Genomic DNA, 23702 nt, shown 5'->3' with positions numbered 1-23702 from the left:
ACGGTCAAACAAAAAAAGAACAGGTTTTTTTTGCTGAAAATGCACCAAGAGGAAATAAACAGCTTTCTGTAAAAGTAACAATCAACAGCAAAGTGCAATGCCATTAAGCTTTTCAAAGGACAGAGTGGAATATGTGGGAAGATTAGAACAAAAAAATAAAGAAAGCTATAAAAAAAAAACCAGATTGCTGACAGAAAAGTAAGAAAAAGACATAGGTCGACGTTCTGCAAAAATGATTTAAATAAATCTGTATTTTGGCAAATAGGAAAAGGAAACAGAAAAGAAGGAACAGAATCCAGATATTTTTCTTCGCCATTTCATTTGACGGCGATAATATCTAAGGTCATCTCTCATATAAACTTACCCTAAGTAGAAACATTTTGCTTCTGTTTACATTGAGATTGCACAGTAAAGTCATTATAGTTTGTTCATATGGTGGTGTTCCTTATCTTGTACGGTTCCTCACAAACTAATCTATTTTATAATTGGGGGGGGGAAAACACCCATATTTGTATAATACCAATGAGCACTATACATAGCAAAGAGAGTTTTACTAGCTTATAAAAATTGAAACAGGAAGATGGCCACAAAAACACTCAAAGTTTGCCAACGTGTTCATATTATTCACAAGAATACAAAACTCTTAGGATACTAACTTCAAATCATCATTTCTATCTCCTACTATACCATATCTTTGGCAAGGCTTACGAACAATGTTTCCATCTCTCAAAACCGTTTGGTTCCCACAAGATACTGCCAGCCAGCTTTGCTGAAAGAAAAGAGCCTTTACAATTTTTAAATATTTTTCAAAAGTTTCCATTAGCTTTCAAATAAAATTCACATAGTAGGGTGCTTTACAGAGTGCATAAAGGATGTTCTCACAGGAGTATTTACAGATATATAAAATATTCACAGAATTAATTTGAAAGCATTTTTTTCCTGAAAAGAAAGGAAAAACACCCTAAAATTTTTTGAGGGGTGGGTGCTATGTGGTTTGGGATTTACAGTACTCATCACCTGAGTTCCAAAAAAATGTTAACATTGGAAAGACTTTTGAGTAATCATTCCAAAAGCTTGACTGCAATTATAAAATACTATATCCCTACACCTTCTTCTGTTGTTCTATGCTTTCTTTTCACATACATTGAGGCTGACATTTAAAATGCCAATAATATTCACTCATCAGTCTCATACAATGTATGTTTGTCATGTTCTGTATCATGCTAAGAACATGAATGAAGGCACTGATCTTTGGCAAAAAAAGTTCTTTCAGCCAAAATTCAGATCAAAGTATATGCACTTCTTATAAAATACCATCATTAGAATAAAAACAAGTCCATGTAATTGCTGTGACAATAAGTGGGGTAAGACTGCATTTAATGTCCCCCTTCATTACAAATCCATTTGGCATCCATTCTAATTGCTAGCCTATTCTCAAAAAAAAAAATTATTTGATGTGTTAGTGGATGTCATGTGTGCCTTGTACATTTATAGCACTTCTATTGTAATTCAACATTAATTATATTTCACATTATGTACCACATAATGCGGCAGTATGAAATGCTCATATTTTGTAAATGAGAAAATTAAACTCACTTTTGTCTGCTCTAATCCCATTTTACCCTTATTACACTTCAGTATCAGAACTCTCCAGTTCTATTACCAAATCCATGAGCACACAAAACACAGCTCCCTAATGCAGAAAAGCAGAAACATCGATACACTTTAAAAGAGGGGAAAAAACCCAACAAACCTAATTTTCATCAATTCTATATCACTTTAATATATTTTCTTGCTTTTGAATTCTTACTACCATCATAAAATACAAGTTGGGAGAAAAAACGGAGCATTAGAGTCCAGTCTTCATAGGTGTAGAAATAATAAACATCCATGAAAGCAGACTACTGGCCAATGATTTTAAAAAATGTGTCCCTTCAAGTATACCCTGACCTCTTCTCAGTCAGCTGGACATTTGCTCAGAGATGACTAGTGTTTATTTTCCCATAGCTGTGTTTATCACAAGAACATAGGATAAAAGAAAAAGACCAAAAAAAAAAAAAAGGCAGTTAGAGGTTTTTTATCTTTTATTGAGTCATAGAGAGCTATTCCTGCTAAAGTGAACCTGATTACTAGTATATAATAAGGAAATTTAAAAGGGAATAGTACAATGGAAGATACATATATATATTTGTGGAAATAAAATATTTTTAAACATCAGGACACTTTTTCCACTTTTTCTGATGCCTCATCATTAACAAAATTTATAGAGGGGAGTTCCTTCTGTAGGAAGTTCTGTTGGTTGCCTTCATTTCACCAGTACACCAGGTGACCTTTTTAGGGACTCTCTGCATGTGTAAAGCCATATGACATTTAGTGTGGACAGACAGGTTGAAAACTGATTATGTTCTTCACACAGTTTAATAAGCAGTGCTTCTGCCAAATATTTCTATCAAATGTGGCGTTTCTCAAACAAAAGCTAAAAATCCCCATGAAGAAAAGAGGGAAAAAGGGAAAAACAAGAAAGTATAAACAAGGCATGAACTTTAAGACCACCCAAGATATTCTTGTCTGTTACAGTGGGGATTCTCTAACATGATGTATCCAACAAGGAGGCCCGTGGAAAAGAAATATATATGGACCGATTCTTGGTAGATGTTTCAGAGATGTTTATTTCTCCAGCCGCATGGCCGGGGCTCTGCCGAGGAACTGCTGCAATCACGGGACCCGAGGGTCCTTCTGCCCGCGCAGGGAACACAAACCAACCCATGGGAACGAGGCTGAGCAGGGGCAGGGAAACCCCGTGCCTGTGCCCTCAGGGCCCCTCTCCCAGGATCACATGGCAGGGGAGGGACCCCCACACTTGTCCTCCTTTGCTGACTCTTTGAGCTAGACACTCCAGAGACTTTCTAGCAAATAAGACAGAAGGGTTAATATCCCCTGTTTGCCAACAATCTCCCAGAATAGACATATGGTTGAATAGGACTATACTAGTCTTTCATTCAAGACAAGCTTTGGGGATATCAGACCAAGTATTTCTGTACCTGTGAGCAGGTATTACTGCATCTGACTTGCTACAGTTTGAGTAGAACCTTATCAGGTGTTATGGGAAGTTTGCCCATACTAGGCCAGAGGACCAGATCTCATCCTCATCAGTGAAAGTAGGAAAACCTACATTCCCACATGCACTTGGTTCTCTTCACTTGCTAGTTTTTGTGCCCACACCAAGAAATCAAAGGATATGATGACTCATGGGAGACCCCAACTACAACCCCCCTAAGGCCACTCAGGCAGACAGCATCTACATGGAAACTCTGCAGTCTTTCCTCAAAAATTCGGCTTATTTTCCTTCAACAGAAACAGGGCCTTTCTGCTTTGTGTCTCAATATTTATAAAAGCAACTAAAGCCTTCATGCAATTTCTGTGGGGCTTGCAACCATATGAGTATGTGCTGGAATCATACAGCTTGGGAGGGAGGTCTTGATTTTCTAAGTTCAAGTATTTGAGACCCTTTAAGATATATCCCACTGACCAGCTAAACACACAGATACAAAATCCTTCCTCACTTTTGAACTTCTAAGGAAAAAAACTATGTAAAACAATATGTTAGAGGAAACTAGAAAATAAAACTACAGCTGAGCAGTGGAAAAAGAAAGATGGAAGGGAAGATAATTGTCTGATTGAGGTCTAAGACAGATTTTTATGTACTTCATTTATTTTTGCTTTTCAAGCGAGACAAGAAGCCCATACAGCAAGCTCCTGAAGACTTGGACATGAACAGCTACATCCTGAATTGAAAAACCACAGCTGCCCAGGCCAAAGCAATGCCTTTATAAGCCATGTTTTCATTGAATAGTACTTAAGCCATGCTGTTTTCCAGCTAGAAGAAAGCAGTAGCTTTTTATATAAACACACACTCCCAATACTCTAAAACATGCTGAAAGTATCAAGCAGTGCCACAAAAATTGGGAACAAACCAGGGATATCTTTAGGGAAAAGAGCCAGAAGAGATACTGCATGCATAACAGCTACTTAACAGTAAGTTTCCCGAAAGTACTCCAACTATAATAGGTAGAACATTGCTTATAAATCTTATCAAGTACTAAAAAGTTAACCCTTGATGTTCCCATTAAAAAAAAAAAAAAAAAAAAACAACCACCAATAAACCACATAGGTAGGTGCTTAAAGCTACAGTAAACATCTACTGCATCCAGGAATCATTATAAATAAAGGAAATTATTTTTTAGTATTATAGATAGCTTTCAATGCAATCTCCTAACATTGCTGCTGTTAGTTATGCCATTTCCTGAACATGTTCATGTCACCACATACTTATATATAGGGCTTCAGTAGAAGAGTGTAGTTTCTGAAACTTTATCACACACCTATAAAAGTTTCCCATTGAATTATTAGATTTTTAATGTTATTATTGTATGTCCATTACAAACTTATAATGGCATTACAGGGCTTCAGAACAGGGACAGTGCTGGCATTCTCTGTCCAACACTTCAGGATTAGTCAGCTAACCTTCAGCCAAGTATCTCTGCACTGCACTCTGCACACACACTTCAGCCAAGTATCTCTGCACTCAGGTCTGAGGAACACTGCAGTCCTGAGGTTGACTTAGCCCAAAAAAAAAAAAAAAGAAAATCTACAGCCTGTACTCAAAGGACTACAAGAATCAGCATGCCATGCACACAGCAAAAACTTGTTATGCATGGATCAGTCACTGAATACATAAAGATTTATTTAATATTCTCCCTTTACAGTCAGAATTTCTTACACCTTTTCAGAAGCCATGACCATGTCCTGGACATGTACCAAGCTTCCTGAGCACAGCAGGCTACCCTAAACTTTGTATGTGCAGGCTCAAGAGTATCCTGTGAACCTCCTCTCCACTGGTCACTCTCTGCCAAAAATTACATGCTGTAGTAGCAAACCTTTTTACTGCAGCCAAAGGCCACATGTAAATTAATAATACAAAAGGCCAATACTCCATGGAGATAGTATTTTGAAAGCAAGTTTAAGCAGGTGTGGGATACTGCAAAGGGATGCAATATCATCTTATCAGCCCATTTAAAATCTATTTAACTGTTCAGTTTGATATTACATAGATACAATTGCTAAGTTAGCTAAAAGTGAAAAAATAATGTATGCAATACAAATTGCACAACTCTTCCCTTACGGCAGCTTATGCTTCTTAGTCTCTTTTCATGTAATCAAATTAGTCTTGTCAAAATTTGTCACTGAGTATTTGCAATAAAACTTCTGGTTATGCTAATCTTTGTCCTCTATTATCCCTAATAGCATTTGCAGAGGTGCTGCCCTAGAGAGATTCACAAGTCCTGGCATTTTAAAAAAATCAGTCATTTGATATTTGGAATTACTTAGAAGTACCATAACAGCAGCTCAGAATAAAGGTTGTGTGTGTGAGGGTGTGAATGCATACAAGTGCACAGCCATTCTTCCACACACCTCGATCTTTCTTACCCTTTTTTCTGAACCTCAATATTTTTGGTACTTAAAGTCCAATAATAGCAAGTTCACATTCAAGATTTTACCCATGTCAGCGAAAGAAGGCTACTCAGATGCTAATTGCTTCCAAGTAACACTATCTGCTGGCTGTTCAACTTAATTTCCTACACATGCTGATACCTGAAAGCCCAGACTGCAAGACAGTCTACTGCAACATCTCTGGGACCTTGCAAAGCCTGTTTGGACATGGTAATAATTCACCAGAAACTGGTCAGTTCAGGACTTCTGTTCTTTTAGTATATATCAAAGGTAGTTTTTTAATAAAATTCAGGCCTTTCAGTAGTTTACAAAACAGAAAAGCACAGTCATGCCCATAGTACAGATCAGATATTCAAACTTCAGATACACATGACCTGTACAATAGCACCAAGTAGATCAATACCAGAATGGGAAGAAGACTTTCTCTCTTTATTCTAACCAGTGTGATATTCAATGAATTATCTTGCCACTTTGTAGCTGTTTCAACATTTACCATTTTCATTTCTTAGTATCCCAGTTTAAAACACCTATTTTAAATGCATTTTATGAAAGAGTAATGTTAACATGAAGCTGAAATAGATGGTTTTTTGGTTTGTGGGGGTTTTATAACAGAAAGAGCAATACACTAATTATTACTTAGCATTGCTCTCCATGCTGAAGGCAGAGAGAATGTCCATGTCTAGCTTCATATTTAGGCTTCTCTTACTGGAAGTTTGCCAATTGTGATTTCTCTTTGTTCCATTACCCTAGGGCTCTTTTAAGAGACAACAAAATTAGCACAAGGTCTCCAAATGGGATGAGAATTCATACTGACAGTTAAATAATGAGTTATTCTTGTTTCTCAGCTTTAAAAAATTGGGAGGGACTGGAATGCCAATGATAACTTCATACTGCATGAGATAAAGCGAATTATTATGCTCCCATTAGCTTTTCAGAGCACAGACCATAACACATCTTTTTTGGAACTCTGAGTCGTTTTAGATCAGTTCCAGGGCATTGCCTAATACTGCCACATTTGGCATCAAGCACTGCCATCTCATTTTTCTCTCTTTACTGTGTTTTGAAAGCCAAAGCAATCACAGAAAGGAAGTTCACAGGTAGTACCCAACTTCAGAAGAAGGCACAAGAGAGAGCCACACACAAGAGAGCTGTTGGATGTTCCTACTGGGCTACTTTTAGTCCCCAGATCAGAGAGGTCAAGGCTATCTGGTTGGCTCTGCAGTTAAAATGCCTTGCTGCAGACATACCCAAGCCTTCTTTCTTTGCTTAGCCTCAGGCCCTGCTTAGTAGCAGGATGGTGGCCATAGCAGAATACACAAAAGTACAGTTGTTTTAAATGAAATTACAATGGCAGACCCTTTATCAGGCTACAGAAGAACCCATGAAGCGTTGTAACCTAGCTGACCCTTATAGAAATACAGGTCAAGATTCAATGGATGAATTTTTAGTGAGAGAAAAATAATCACTTTTGTATGTTTTGTTGGTTATTTTAATAACTACTGCCACTGATTGTTCCCTGTGATTGGGCTTCTTTCTCATTATTCCTATAAGCAGAGATAAAATAAAGCCTTCAGAAAAATACAATGGGACAACTCTACAGGGAATACAGACATTTCCAAAACAACAAAAAGATAAGACCCAAAAAGAACCTTATCCCTGTCCCTACTGTTAGCTGGTTTATCAAGCCCTATATGGTAACACTCAAAGAAAAATGGAAAACACTTTTAAAGGACTATTTTTGCAATCCCAATTGAAGTAAAAATGTTATCGTTAAACATTCCAAAAGGAAAAGTTTCCAGCAGCAATCATACACCTTTTCAGCAATCTGAAAAGCTATTTAGAAGAAAGAAAACAGCTGACACTTCCCCATTGCTGTCCTTTGATTCATGTGTCTAGATGACTCATGGTAAATAAATCCACACTTTTGAAATGGTCTTTTTTATAAGACTATGAACAAACTATATTACCATACCATAGAGATTTCAGAATTCCAGATAGATCAAAAATTTATTTCCAGTGTGCCATTTATTTTGCAAATCACTGCACCAAAATTTTGCAACATCCCTCAGAATCCTGCAGTGCTCATTTTTCTGCTGTGCTTCAGTGAACACTTCACCAGCTGCACCTTTCTGCATCAGAATAAAATGAAGAGAAACCTTTCAAATCATCAAAACAAAAATAATTTCTCTTTTCCCCTTCATTTTTCTTTACATCCACTGTCTCAGGTGCTTGTAGAAACCATTATACGATCATCCAGATGTAGCAGTTGAGACATAATGAAGCCACAGTAATTGTAGGAGGAAGTGCTTGAGCTGCCTCTCTCAGATTCAACACTTCCCTCACCACATCCCTGCACCTTTTCCTTAGACTAGACATATTTAATAGACTCCTCTTTATCTAAAAATGTAAGAAAATTGTGCATATTGTGTACTAGAGTGGCTCGAAATTTTAATATTCCAAAAACCTTTTTGTTGTTTCTTTCCAAGAACGGCAAAGCAGGACCAGTCCAGAGTGGAGAAGTAGTGGCTAGCAGCTAGCAGCTTATCAAGAGTCTGGGGTTGGCTGTATGGTTTTTATCAAAGCCAGGAAATGCACCAAGTCTGTTCCCATAGGACTGAAAAATTTAAAAATAGGAAGCTATTGAACACCTAGTCACCCTTCTCAAGTGCATTCTGGTCAGAAGAAAGACATTATGCAAAGTATTACGGGAGAGCCAAGCTGGATGTTCTTGCAGGAAACTCTTGCTGCGGTCACACAACAACAGAAGTTTTACATGCACCACTCAGCACAGTGAAGAGCCTTGCACAAGAACAGGCACTAAGGAAGGAGGCACAACTAATGAAAGTTTAAACAGATCATACTTTGCCAAGGTCAGAGAAGACCAAAGCTAACAGGTAGCCTGAGCACAGCACTCCTCCAGGACTCTTTTCAGTCAGAGAAAAGAGTGTGAGAATATTCAGAATAAAATCTAGATGCTTTTTCTTAATCAGATTCCTTGTCGGCAGATTTGTTCAACCACTTAGTAAAAGAGGCTAGTAATTAGACACCAATTTCTATCTAGCCTCTTCTAAAGTACTATTCTTTCTTTTCCTCACCATCTTTCCCCAGTATACATCTTCCTTTTCCACATTTATTTGAACAGATTTTATCTTTGCTAACTCTTCAAGGCATTCTACACTTGTATTTGTACTTCAAAACTGCCCTGGAAACTAGTAGGATGCCAGTAGTCCCTACATCCCCCTGAAAGCAGACAGCATGGTAAAATAACACCACCAACTGATGACACACACATTCAAAGCAAGTGGTGTTGCATGCAGCCCTTACCATCCGGCTTTATCCACGAAGAATAGCAGTAACTGGCAAATTTTGCTGGCATCATTAAGTTGAGCCTAGAGAATTAGCCAAGCTATAGATATTACACAGAAGTATCTAATTGATGCTTTCCTCAGGGAAATATCTTAATTTGATTAGTGTTGAACCCACATTATTTTCATTAGCTATTACTAGCCATGTGGGAAAAGGGCCTGCTGCGCACAGGTGGCTGAGACATCTCTTCATGCTTTCAGAACTTGTTTATGCCAGTAGAACAGTAGCATAAACTATTAGAGGCAGGGAAGTGATTCATTCTCTCTAGGCTAGAAAAGCCATTTAATTTAGTCCTGTGAGATAAAACAAGAACTTGTAGTAACAAAAAATTCTGAGGCTGCTGAAGCTGGGCAAAGGAGTTCAGGGCTCTTTAACAAGATTCTGCTTGGAAGAGTCCTGCTGGCTTGGATTTATAGTCCCAATGTGAGAGAAAAAAAAGCTGTGGTTTATTTACACATGAGTTCCTTTCCTCTCTCCCACTTCAAATGGTTCCTCACCACCACCATCCCACTTCCAACCTCTGGGTTGGAAGCCTACTCTTTCCAGAACCCATTTTCTCCAACCATATCAGTACAGTCAACTCAGTCCATACCTCTGCTACAAACACAGTAGAAAATACCATGAAGATTAAGAAACGTATGCTTGCAATTATATTTCTACTAAAAAACCCGCTGTTCTCTGCATTTCAAAATAAAGTAAAATATTCAAACGTTTCCAAGGCAGAAATCATCACAGCTAGCCTGGTTGTCTGCCATCACAGTTCCAAGGAGTAGCAGCTAAAATCTGACCTCAGACTATGGTTCACATGTATTTTCAATCCAAATATGCAACTATTTTCAAATCTGCAAAATCACAATGTACCCCAGTTCTATACAGGCCGAGGTTCAGGCTTCCAAACATGTTCTCCATCTCCCACAAGTTTCATACTTTTAATAAAACTCTGAAAAATTACTCTGATTCAAGATCTAGTATCTTGCACTACTCATAGGTTTTGTAGTCCCTCAAGCTCAAATTCTCCTATACCTTTACGATGGATTACATCGTTTCAACTGATAGCAAGAAGATCAATGCTATAGAAGAGAATTGCAGTGGAAACTATTTACAAGTCCAGATGGGGAGCTCAGCCCTTAAAGATGAAGCCAGACAAGTAAACTTCAGGTGCCTGAAGACACTGCAACAGAACATCCATGCAAATATTCTTTGGTGTTGCAATATTTTCACCTTGTGTTGCTTTAAACGTATTTTTTTTTTAAAAAAAAAAAGTGTCTCCACACACAGCAATGCTTTTTCATGCAAAATGATACCCAAAACAAAAAAAAAAAATTAACTGGAAAAACACTTGTTCATGGAGAGAAACTGTTTGGATAAAAATACTGAGCAGCCTTGCCTCACATCCTGCTGTAGGACAACCCAAGAGGCAAAGAAAGCAGCTTTGTGTGTCTCGCTGACCATGGCTTTCTCTACCCTCCCTGCTCATTCCTCTTTCCTGCACTCACTCGTCTCCAGGAAGGGAGAACTGCAGGAAGAAAAAGCCTCTGGCTCCCTGCAGTAGTTCCCCAGAAGAGGATTTATAACCAGAAAGAACAAACCACAGTGACTCTCAGGATGTAGCCAGCTGGGCACCACACACAAGGGAAAACAGCACAGAGATATTTAGGCTTCCCTGAGCAGGATACCTCCTTTCTTTTGCACCAGGCAAGGCAGCCTTTAGTGCTGTTTATACCACAAGTGGTGGCACAGAGCCCAGACACTCATTTCCACTGAAGTTGCTGCTTAAGAGATTTCCTGGCTTCAAAAATAGGTTTATACAATTCATTCAATACTTTCTACTAGCAAATAGTCGTTTATTAGGAAGTCCTAAGCTAAACAAACAAGGAAGTCATCCAGTGTGCTGAAAAATAAGCTTTCACAAAACTGAAGCCTCTTAATACTACTCTTCAGCACCAACCTTTCCCCTCTCCCATTTTTGTGTTAGGGTTTCAGTCCATTCTTCTATGCCACTGAGGCTTCATGTACTGCAGTAGGGGTAAATGAAGGCCATGAAGGCTTATCACTTTTTGAAATGTGGTCTTGAACTGTGTGGCTATAATGTTGGGAAAGAACACTGGGATGTATTTTAGTGTCTTCTGTGTTCTGATCCATCTGTGACAGAACTGGAAACCAAGCAGAGACACTCTCCATGGAACATTACGGTACTTAAGGTAAATACACCAAGGCAGATTGCTGAATCCTGATCTCCTTTTGTACCAGGCTCTCCACTCCTCTTTTTTCCTCATTATGATATTTTTACAATGAAATGTCTTGGTAAAGGGAAAACTTTTCAGACAATATTATTCTGAAAACTCACCTTTTTCCTATTACTATATAGTTACCATAACAACTTGATGCAACATCTTAATAATCATTCTCTGCATCCTTTTTAGCCCTCTAGTTGTCATGACAACAACATGGATTTTATTTCAGACCTACCACCTGTGGTGATGCGATGTTTCTATTGTATTTTTGTATGTTCTTTGTACCCCAATGGTTTGTCCCTACCTTCCCCACTTGGATTCCCAGTTGATTTGCCCCAGATTCAAGCTGCTCCCCCAGTGCTCCCAGAAATGGTTATCCCCTCCCCTTGTTCTGGCTCCTTCCCTATCAATCACCCAAACCCCTCCCTGAGTTCTGGACTGTTCTGTGCCTGTCACCCGAGCCCTCCCTAATTACCCTTATATGTTCCCTGTCAATCCCCCGAGACCCTGCCCCCTCAGATACCTCCCCTCTTGGAAATCCCCAAAACCTCGAGGCCCCATTGGGCATGTGACCCCTTTCCCTCCACCCCTCTAGACTTGGTCCACATGAATGTCTATCCCTGTCCATATCCCTCCCCCAAAGACCCCTATTGGTGCCCTATCAGGCCATCCCCGCTGTAACACCTCCCTTTATAAGTTGTTGCACAGATGCGATCAGTGCTTGTGCTCCTTGGACTCCCTTCAGGCAGTAGACCTGAAACTGCATCCAAAGGCAAGCCTCCTCACAACTTTCTATCCTCTCCCTCCTCGGGGCTGCTGACAGCCACAGCACCTGGAACTTCAGCTCCCCTGGGCAGAGCTGAACTCCAGAGGAGCAGCTTTAAAGCCTCGAGCCTTCGGCTGCTCCCCACTCCTGCCGCACACTGCAGGTGCTGGCCGGGCTGAAGAGAGCGGTCACTGCGACAACCACCCAACATTCTTAGTTGTGTTTTGGTTGCTTTGAATGAAATCAGACTCAGTCTCCACTAAAAAACCAAAAGAAAATTTGACGAAGTGCCTAGGAAAGAAAGCATCTTTACATAAAAATGTTCTAAAGCTGTTGTATACAACACATAACTACATCTTTTCCTGATGTATGCATGTTTACAAAAAGCTCAATGCAAATACTATGTTTGAGAATTGAATGTACAGAATAGAGCTTATAAATATCCAATATTCTGTCTAGAAATAAGCAATAGTTACTGGTTAAAAAAAAACCAAAAAAACATAATTTTTTAAGCTACGGTAGGTATAAATAACATTAATCTAGAATAATTCCAAGCTTCAGTGAGGAGGAGAAAAAAAAAGTTATGGCAATATGATATTGGTCTGTACTTTATACAGTAGTGGAGATTGACACTTTTTTTTTATGAGATGGTTGTCATGAACAAGCTAATTTAAGAAAGGCTTCCTAGTCAGTGCCCCTTTTGCTGTTGAACGTCAGAAGAGAGCTTAAAATTATAAACTGAAATTTGTAATTTACAGTATCATGAGTGGTAAATTCACATCACTGATATAGAATAGACAGATCATGAAGTTCACTGTGAAAAAAACCTGTTCAATAGAGATGTCAGGCCAAAGACTGAACAAGTTTCTTGTCTCTTTTCCATTGACAGCAATACAGCTTCTGTTCCCTGGAACCTACCCTGCTCCTGAAAGGAGTGTTACTACCTTATCACTTCAAGTGCTCAACTTTTTGCAGCTGTCTGAATTGTTAAGTTCAGAGCCATGTTCATGTAATAATTAACAGCTGTGAAAACCTAGGATCAGCCCAAAAAGATTTCCCACCACTTCCTATTACACATCAGAATATGCTTTATGCATTTGCAGCCCTTACAAATGTTTTCTCAACCACAGGAAATGTTTTAGCTTTCCCTGAATATTTCAAGCTTCTTTTGCCACAATGTGAAAATCTGAGTCATCCAAAGTGCAACATGTGGTTTCTAGGCTGCAGTAGCTGTAATGATAGGAATGGTGAAACACATGATTAGGGAGATAGAGATTAAGAATTTTGGAGATATGAATCCTAATTTCCATTTTGTTGCTTCTGTGAATTGGTGTCATGTGTGCTGTATGCACATTCAGCTTGACTTCCTCTAACATTATCTTCAGTTCTAATAAATCCTGTTATCTGGGCACCATGCTCTGGAGCTGCTGCTTCTCTCTAAACATCCAGCTTCAAAAGCACACAGCAGAAGCAAAAACATGAAAAAGAAGGGGATTGTCTGAGTTTTAGACTTATGGAGAAATAATTTATTTGCAAGAAAAATGCAGAAAAGACTGGAACACAGAGTAAAAGAAGAAAGCGTGAAAAGTAATGAACAGATCAAATACCATAATCTTTTTCTTAGCTCAAGAGCTAAGCAAAAGACACCAAAAGTCAAAACACAGAATATTTTGACACTTACTGGTGAACTTCATAGACTAAAAATTATCAGCTGGGACAAAGAAATAGCTACAACTACCTAAACAAGAGGCAATAAAATAATTATAAGCCCTCAAGCTCAACTGTTAAGTGCAAAACATGTGAGACTGGAAATTTCCTACTGGCAGAAATTCCCACAGACATTTACCAGCTTATAGACAGAGAGACACATAAAAAACATGGGAATAGACAACCATAGAAAACAGTGTGCTCTGTATGAGTGCGCAGCAGGCATTTGAGAGACAATCTAAAGAGAAACTAAATTAACATCTAATTGTTTGGCATGGAGTGAGATAAACGGAATGTGAAAGTGAATTAATGTAAAAATCTTTCTAGAGGAGGGAAATCTGGTTATTTAAATCTGGCTGCTTGCAATTATAAAGCTACTACATGCAAAATCTGTGCTGATTTATTAATCTCCAACTTACTCTTGACTCTCAAAATGTTCTTAACTGTTACCATTTGTGTCAAAACACTATAAAACATCATGGTTTTTATTTCTTTTGTGTGAATTAAGAATTTATTTAGGAAGGAGATTGACATGAATGCTTCTTACTAAGAAATACAGTTTCTCTAATTTTCTCTTGCAGGAAATAGAAATGTTCAAATTCTTCTGAGTCTTATGCTGGGATAAAAGGTAGCTGATAAGAACCCACACCAGTAAAAATACACTTCCATTCTCTTCTAATACATTTGTATGACCTTATTCTTCATATATCAGGACTCTTACAACGAAAATCCAGTTTCTCTCTGTTACTGTTTTAGCTAGATGATGTTTCCCAAAGTCATTTTCCATTCAAATCATCAGTATCTGCTCAGACTTCCATTTAGTATTTCAAATAGGGATTACTACCTCTTCAATTTATAAGGGTACAAATCTTCTTCAATCACTTCTGCAAATGAATTCACATCACAGAATAATGTGAAACATTATATCTCTTACTTTCGTACATTTAAATTTCAAATATGAGATTTTTGCATGAATATTTTTCATCTCTTACCGTACTAAATCAGGATGTTTTAATCACTCAAAAAAAAAAACCACCACCAAAAGAAAAAAAAATAGAAGAGAGAAAAGTCTTTCCTGGTTTGTAAGTGCTAGCCTTTCTTCACAAAACTTCCTTATGAAATAAAGCTGAAACACAATTTGCAGCTACAAATCTCACATACTTTGAGAGCATTTAGAAATTAGAAGAAAATCTGGAATATCTACTGATATTTCCCACCCAGAGTTATCAGAAACCTGCTTCAAACAGGTTTGCAGAGGCTGGCCTCTTAGAGTAGCCGGCTCTGAAACTGACTTTTAAAAGTACCTGGCAATAGTTTTTTGCATAGTTTGTTGCAATACTAACCTGTTGACTCCAGCATACAAGATGATGGAGAAGGGAATTTTTCTTTAGATAGATCTCATTTTAATTCCTCACGACAAAATTGAAAAAATATTAAAATTTCTAAAAAAGATAGACAAATTTAGAAAATCTTAATTATCCATAAGCATGTACAAATGTCTGTGCTTGTGGATACTTTCTGTGTGTGGAAAGAAGGGACAGGACATCATGTGTGAGAACAAGAGGCTGGCTAGTCCTGCCCACTGCAACACCTGGTCCAGTTTTAAGTGCTTACTGTCAGAAGCCATACAAAGCAACAGGGGAGAGGGGCACACCATGAGTAGGTGAGTCCAATATATCAAACAGTTGTAGTCGTTCAACAGCATAGCTTCACTCTGTGGTCAAGACTTTATGGTTTTCCATACCACTCTAGAATCTCCCTCTCAAACTTCCATCTTTGGACATGAAGAACAGCACAGCTCAGGTAAGAAGGGGAAAAGAAAAAAGGAAAAAAAACAAAAGCAAAAAAACAAAGGCAAGCAAAGAGGCTCTAGAAAGCAACTTCTGCAGACTCCTGACCTTTAGAGATTACTTAGGTACTCAACAAGTCTTTAAGATCTGCCTACGTATTTGCTGGGTTGTTCTAAATCGTGTCAGCCACAATAAGGAATAACCCTTTGCTTTCCAACTCTTCTGGACACCTACAACTCACTGGAACATATCTCAATACAGGAAAAAATTATGAGTTATCTGCTTAGCCAATCTTTATGGCGGCTTTTTGCAGGTATAGCAGCGTACAATGAACCCAGGAAGTGCCAGGGACTCACTTAAGGTAGTTCCTAGGTAACACTGCTAGACACATGCTCAGACAAACTGCTGGAGACATGAAAGCACACAGTTCTATTCCCACTCAACCAGAACAAAACCAAACCAGTGATCTCAAAGGCCCCTAGGTTCCAGTAATGGCCAGACATGGTTTTGATAAATGGAGGCAGGCATTAGCATGTGCTGGGGATAAGAGGAGAGAAGAGGGCCACTTTATGCCTGACAAAGACATCTAAAGAAAAGATAGCACATTTGGGACAGAGTCCATGTCATTATCCCCTGTAAATGACTCCCACAAATGAGAACAGAAAATATAAATACAGAAATGGGGTAATAAAAGGATTTTTTTTTCTCAGTCCTGACCCAGCGATCCTGAGTAATGTAGTCTAGGGAACCCTGCATGAGCAGGAAGGTTGGACTACATGACCTCCAGAGGTCCCTTCCAACCTGAGCTATTCTGTGATCTGCTTCTCTCTGTGTTATGCAGCGAAACCCTGTCATTTCCAGGCGATGTCCACAGCAGTGTTTCTGTCAATCATAATGAATCTCAAAACACAGCTCCTGGTCACATCTTTTCCCAGACAGCTAGGAAGATAAATTACTTTCTCAGAGTGACAGACATTTTTCTGAGGCAATTTGCTTGCATTATTTGTAATAATGCAGAACACCACTGCATCCCATTACCCTTACTTCCATTGAAAACAATGGCTTTTACTCACAGTGAGCAGAGCCAACACTATTATTATTATTCAGAATCACATTCTGTGTCATGGCAACTGGGAACTTAATATCATAGTGCTGCTTTTTTTTCAAAGAACTGATTGACTGCTTTGATAGCAGCATTAATTATACCGTTGGCATTACTGCAATTAAATTAACATGATCACAATTTACCATTGACCAATATCAAGCAATTTACTTCAGACAACTACCAATTAGTTAGTTATTAAAAAAATGCCCTCCAGAGACATGATCTGCAAGTTCAGCTGTTAATCTAATTGAAGTGCAAACAGTACTGTGATTACTTATCAAAACGTGGTCCAGCAGGACACTGATGCCCTTCAGGCATCTTGGAGCCTCCACTGTTTACTTCTGAGCAGATACGAGGGGAGAGGCTAGAGAGAGTACTGTCACTATCATCTCCTTTGGAAGAGCAAAACCTATGCCCATTTGTACAAACCCCAGCATGTTTTACTGCAAAATACTTCCAGAGTTATGAGGAAATGAGTATGACCTTACTGATCAAAGGCTATAGAGCAATTCACAGGAAGCATTCTGTTCAGTATTTATTTTGACCCTAAGTCAGATTGAAAGGATGCTGCAATTTTATAAAACTTACATATTTACATATGTGCAGAATTTTTTTAAAAGCTAGAAAAAAATTCTATCTCAGAATTATGTTTTACTGATTTCTGCTGGGGGTTTAGTTCTTTGGATTTTATTTTTTTTTCTTTTTGGAATTTTGTTCACTTAAAAGATCTTTGGGGAAATTTCAGCATCATCCTCTCTGCAATATACCTAGAAACAATCAATATGTGGATGTATACTTTCTGTTTAGAAGGGGTTTTTCCATACTTACCTAAGCCATTTGTATTTTAACCTGTTTAAACAATCATTACTATTTTCTTTTTCTAAACTCAAAGTAAGTAAACTTGAAATATAAAAATAGAAAAATACCTATTCCCTATAGTGAACTGACGTGATTGTAGGAGTGGCAAAAATTTCTGCCAAATGAGAGAGCACCTCAGTATCCTGGGCCAGGCAAACAACAGACACCTTTGTAAGAGCACATCCATACCCCAGACACAAGAACTATCTGGCATTTACTTGAATATACAAGGCACCACTGCAAGCAGAACAAAAAAGTTATACCTAACCCATGAGGACTGGAAGAATTAAGACTTGATTTGTTATCTCTGTGGAAAAGAGGAAGTTAAGAAATGGAACCGTTTTGTTCCCCCAAAAATATTTGCAGGTGAGTAAGCTGATGTAGAGCTAGTGAATTCAAAGACTTATTCCACAGTCTGGCCCTTTAATATTTTTTTTCTGTGCAATTTTCAAATATTTACAAAACTCCTCCAGTTTCTTTCTGCTATTGAATAATATCACAACACAGGCACATTATAGATATCAATACAGAATCATATCTGTTGTAGATGGTCACATGATACAAGTCTTAGTCTAAAATTTAGCACAGAGAGTAGGAGTGGTTCTAATACAGCGTAAGAACTATTTAGAGAAGCTAGTTAAGATGCTGTTTTCACTCTTCTTTGAAAGTTTCTGGAACAAAACAAAACCCACCTATATTTACAAAAAACCCAAGTAGAAGACAAGAGTGGCAAGATGCCTTTCAAGTTTACTAAATACATTGCTACTCTTTAATATAAAAATCCATTTTGATTGATACATTTTAGATGTAAAGTAAATAATATGACACTGCTAGGTTGACATACGCAACAAAAGGAAGCATAAACTCCTGAGGTCTAATTATTCATCCTGAGGGATTTCTGTTTACAAGACCAGTTAAGCTGAGGTTTTGCATTTCACTCACCCTAGAAGAAGGAAAAGGCAAATGTGTTCAATAATGTTCTTCTTCTATTTAGCACGGTCAGTGTGAGAGCACAAACTCATCTGTCTCAGGTGAACAATTTAAAGACTCCAGTATAAGCTCTGGAGAAATAATGTACAGTCCATAAACTGTTCATTTCTCTCTTATACTATCAAATATTAATGACAGAATAAAAATATGGTTATACCAGTTCACAGAATTGTCAAGGTTCATTGAGGAGAGGAGGACAAAACACATTACCATTTGAATGTGATGGATACTATTCAATCGTAGCTAGTAAGTGATGCTGTAACTTGACATGAGTGCTGTCAGCACTTAAGTAGTAAAAACTTAATTTCAAAAAAAGTTGGCTCTTTCTGCATCCCAGACAATCTCGTTTAGGACATTGCACAAAAGTTGCATCCACGGTGAAAGCCTTGGGACTGTGGGCAGACTAACCATGAAGACAGATGCAACAAAACCCCAAAGCCCCTACTCCATGATTCACGGGAATCTATTTAGGATCTCCAGCATTCATAGTGCTCTGAAAGTACTGACTGCACTTTGAGCAACTTTACAGCTGACCTTAGGATCAAAAGGAATTACTCACTTGAAAATGGGATGCTCAAACAGCTGATACTTCAGAGTATAACTTGGTGGGAAGTCTCATTTGGGCTCTGTTTCTGCTGAAACAAAGAGAACAGACAGATTTAGTGTTGCATACTGGCAGACATGAATTGAGAGATTGTTCTGCTAAGTGGTGCCACTGAAGTGAACTTTGTAAAGTAAAAAGTTGATCTAAAACCTTCTGACTCCTCCCTGAAATTCTTTCCACTGACAATAAGAGACATCAGTTCAGGCCACAGCTTCATGCTATTAGCTACAACTCATCAGGACCAAAATAGGATCCAAAATATATCAGCAAAAACAACTGTTACCTCAATAATATTCAACTCTCTGTAGCTGAATGATGTGTATTCCTGCTGTGAGTTTTGCAAATGTTTTAGTTGTCATTTTTATTTTCTTTCAGCATTAACCAGTGTGTCACTTATCTTTCATCTAGCAGACTGGCATGAAAAACAAATAAATACGTCCAAGCCTACAAAAACTTCTTCATTTTCCTTTAAAACAGAATCCTGCTTACAAATTGTTTATTCCAGTGACTGCCACCTAAGCCAGGACTGGCAAAATTATTGTCCCAAATAAATCAGCACTCTGAGAGAGGTAACTTTTTTTTTTTTCTGTTTGCTTGCCTTCTTCAGCTCTCATAACCTATTTATTTGTTGCTTCTGTTCTTGGGCTACATGTGACTATTAAGCTACTTGTTAGCAAAATATTTTGATGCTGATAATGCATTCTTCCTTGGCTTTCACTGGTCACACTAGGGTAACATAATATCTTTTTGCACTCTCTCATACAGATATTTTCATAATAAGGAAAACCTGCAAACCAACAGTCGTTAACAAATTATATGTAATTCCTCAAGCACCACTGTAAAGACAAAGCAGCTTCCAAATATATTCAATAACAGCCTGGCCACTTGATCAGCTCTTCAGAAAATGAGTGTTCAAAAACATTTCTTTTATCTATCTGCAATCTTGCACTTCAAAAAACACAGCAAAAAAAAAAAAAAGAAAGGCAGAGGCCTTCGCTGAAAACACAGCTGTAGTGTAACAAACGTACATGACCTCTTCTGCTTTGTACACGTTATGCTGCAAAATGGTTAGAAGTACAGAAAAAAAGGGGGTAAATAATCTGAAAGCTTGTTAAAGTTTTTTCAAAGGATGCTGACTCACAATCTCATCCATCCTTTTGAATGCCACAAAGGATAATAGTGTAAGAAAAGAATCAGGAAGAAGAAGGGGGATTGTATTTTTCTATTCATAATTATCATCTCCTCCAGCTCTTCAGTATGTCCAGCACAGATTTGCATGTTCCCCAAGGAGCTTGTCATTTACCTAATAACAGGTGACATTCTTGCATTGGCAATGGAGCTGACTGGGGCAGAGATCCCTAAGCAGGCTCCCTGAAGTGAGTGTGGCAGTTTGTACAGCAAGACAGTGCCCACGAAGAGCTGAGGCAGACAAGATCCAGCATCGAAGCCTTGCCTTTGGTCCAAAACTGCCTCAGTCAGCTCAGCTCACTGGGGTGTGATTGTATTCTCGGTCTGAAGGTCCTCCTGTAAAGAACTGGGAGCTGGCAGGGGTTTGTGGGTTAGGTTTTTTTGGTTGTTTTTAAATCCCTTGAAATGGGCAAGTTCTCTAACATTTAGTGGGTTTAGCTGAAGTGCATACAATCACTCAAGGATGCATTCTGTTCAAAGGTGAAATAGCTTGCAGTCAATGCAAAGGGTATAGGATGCCCGGGAGGCTTATTTGACAATAGCAATGCATGACATTGGTCAGTAAAATGTATCTTTTCAATTAATATTTTATCTACTGGAGGCTTATTTAAGTTATACCAAACACTTCAAAAATCTAAAGCTCAGTGATGTGTCAGAAAATACATACTCTGATATTTGCAAGCTGTTAAAAATCACCAGTCCAGATGTTTCCTTCCATTTTCTGCCATAAAAGTGAAGCAAAGTCACTGCAGCCAGGGGAATCAGCCCACTTCTGCACTGCTGAAATGGAGATGAGAATTCTACTTTTTGTTTGACATTAGCAAAGAGGTACAGGAGGACCCATGCTATTCCAAAATAATAAACAGTGATGCACACAATGCTCCATAATACATCTATTTTTATTTTAAATGGTTTAGCCACAGCTGAAGAGCTTGAAGGAAATTAAGCTAGATCAAAAGTCCTATTCATGCTTTCCAAAATGGAATGGAGAGTCTGTCATTTTACTCATGCAAGCTCTTTCAATTCCGTCCTTATGGAACAGTGGTTTTCTGATTTGTTTCTTCCACCGTGGGCTACTGATTGTGTGCTGTACTTAAAGCCTCTTCATCTTAAAGAAAACTTATTACTAATACATTGTGGGATTCCAGAGCTACTGTTGAGTGTCCAGTAACTTTAGCAGTTCATTAGACTGAAACTAGGAACACACAGCGGGTGGGACATCTGCCTGGAAAGCTACAATAGCATCAAAGACACAAACACAAATTATAATAATGACTCATTATAAACTCTGTGTGCCTCTGGAAGAACACACATATCACAGCTTGCCATCTTGTTATCATTAAGAATGTGAAAATGCTGCTTGAAAGTGGGTGAAATACATATTCATGTAAATATCCATATTTATAGGAAAGAGAAAAAGTGACAGTTAAACCATATCAAAGTAAAGGTAAAACACAACACTGATGAAAGCAAAAAGCCTCTTTTAACTATGCACAGAGATCTTTCAAAAAAGAAAAAAATCCAAAAGCAGATTTGTTTTTAGAGCAAATATGTGAACATGGAAATCCATTTATTTTTAAGGGATAGGTAGTTATATGGTATTTGGTGTCCATAGGAAAACTAAGTAGTTTTTTAGACTATACACTTTTTCTTATATTAGGACTGTGGATATCCCATCCCTGGAAGAGTTCAAGGCCAGAATGGATTTGGTTCTGAGCAACCTGGTTCTAGTGTAAGATGTCCTTGACCATGGCTGGGGGTTGGAACCTGGTGCCCTTTAAGTTCTCTTCCAACCCAAACCATTCTCTGATTCTTTGATTTTTGCTTCCTCTAGATCATTATAGCTGTTGTTCAGGATCCTCCTAATGTTACGTTAAGGTATAAATTTTAGTCCATGTAACCTGTTTGCATTCACAGGGTTTTTTTGTCTTAGCCACATTTGGAAGTACATTATACCATGGTGTAAGAGTTTGTAAAAGTGAGGCGAGCCCTAGTCCACAACTACCAGCACAGGATTTAGAACAAGTTTGTATTACAGAACGGATTAATGGTGAAATAACAATTTTGAGAAACACTTAAATGGTAGAAGGTTCAATACTTAATAAAAAGTGGTAAGAAAGCTTTATTGACTGGAGGTCAGAGAGAAAATTCTGCCTTATGCATCCCTAGTACTCTACTCCCACACTGAAGTAAATCCAGAAATACAGGACAATGGAGTCAAGATTACTTCAGAAAGAATTTGGCAAATGTATATTCCATCCTTAGCCAGGTCCGTCCACTCTCAAGATGGAGAGAGTTAAATTCTGTGAGAACACTTTCTGGAGGTTTATCCAATATGTGTACTTTGCTGACTACAGCTTTTCAAGGGATTGATTTCTCAAACATACTGAACAAAAGAAAATGCTGAAAACAAAAAAAAAAATTATTAACCTAAAATTTTCTTCTTTGAAGCAGCTTACACAAAACACCCAGGTTTGGAAGTGAATTGCTAGCCTTCGAGGCACCATTTATAAAATAAACTTCTAGCAGCAGTCTATCTGACTGTCCCACACCCAGAAGATAACATCAAAGGGTCTCTATCTCTACTGATGATGATATCCTATTAACAACAGAAACATTTACAGGATTAGGGCAGCATCACTAACAGGTAGTGAAGACAACCTACTCTCAAAATAATCCTTACACATAATGTTGTAGTACTTCCTTGAAAAAAAAAAAAAAACCAAAATATCAGTTACAAATTTTAACAGATGAACACTGGCATGAGCCAGGATCTCCCAACACTCCCAGCAAGTTCTCCAAAAACAGTGAACATGAAGATGTTGAAATTGCTGCCAGCTGCACTGGTGTGTATGAATAAATACATGCCCTGGGACAGAGGTAGTCACAGGATATTAGAGGAGTGAAGTAGCACAAATGGTTTTTATTTTTCATAGATACTGGCTAGTGACTACTGGGCTTGCCCATGGCTAGCATCATGGAAACACTTTTCCGCATCTTAGTCAAGGCCATTTGCCAGTGTTCAGTATGCTTATCTCTTTCACAGCTACTTTGTGCTGGCTAAGTGCCTCTCCCCAGCTGTCTGCATGCTATCGTGAACACAGTCAGCACAGCGAAATCACAGTGCACACAATGCTAAACCCACCGGCACCTCAAGGGCAACTTTCGGCAAACATTCCCTTCTATATTAATCTAACTTTTCCTTCAAACACACTTGTGATCCATTTGTTCACTGGCTTTTCCCATCTAAATTCCTCTGAATAAGCTGTGCACCAAATAAGAACTGACAACAAGCAGACATCAAAAGGGATTTAGTTCTCTGGACTGTTTAATTCCTGAGGGGCAGGCACAGCAAAGGAGATGCATGGATTCCCTGTGCAGCAAGGCTTGAGGTTTTTAAGAAAATGTTTCATGCCAGTGAACATCACAAAATTTTAAGAAGTTTTAAAAAGAGATAGGAAGGGAGAAACACAAAAAGGGAGCTCTGGTGCTTTCTTAGGAAGGGAAGAGAACTTACAGAAACAAAGAAAAAGAATGAATAATTTAATGCCAGGCAACAAAGAGGTACCAAAAAAGGAAACAG

The sequence above is a fragment of the Corvus cornix genome, chromosome 3 (genome assembly GCF_000738735.6).
Source record: "Corvus cornix cornix isolate S_Up_H32 chromosome 3, ASM73873v5, whole genome shotgun sequence".
In the NCBI taxonomy this organism is placed as follows: Eukaryota; Metazoa; Chordata; class Aves; order Passeriformes; family Corvidae; genus Corvus; species Corvus cornix.
Note: the sequence above shows the minus strand (reverse complement) of the source record.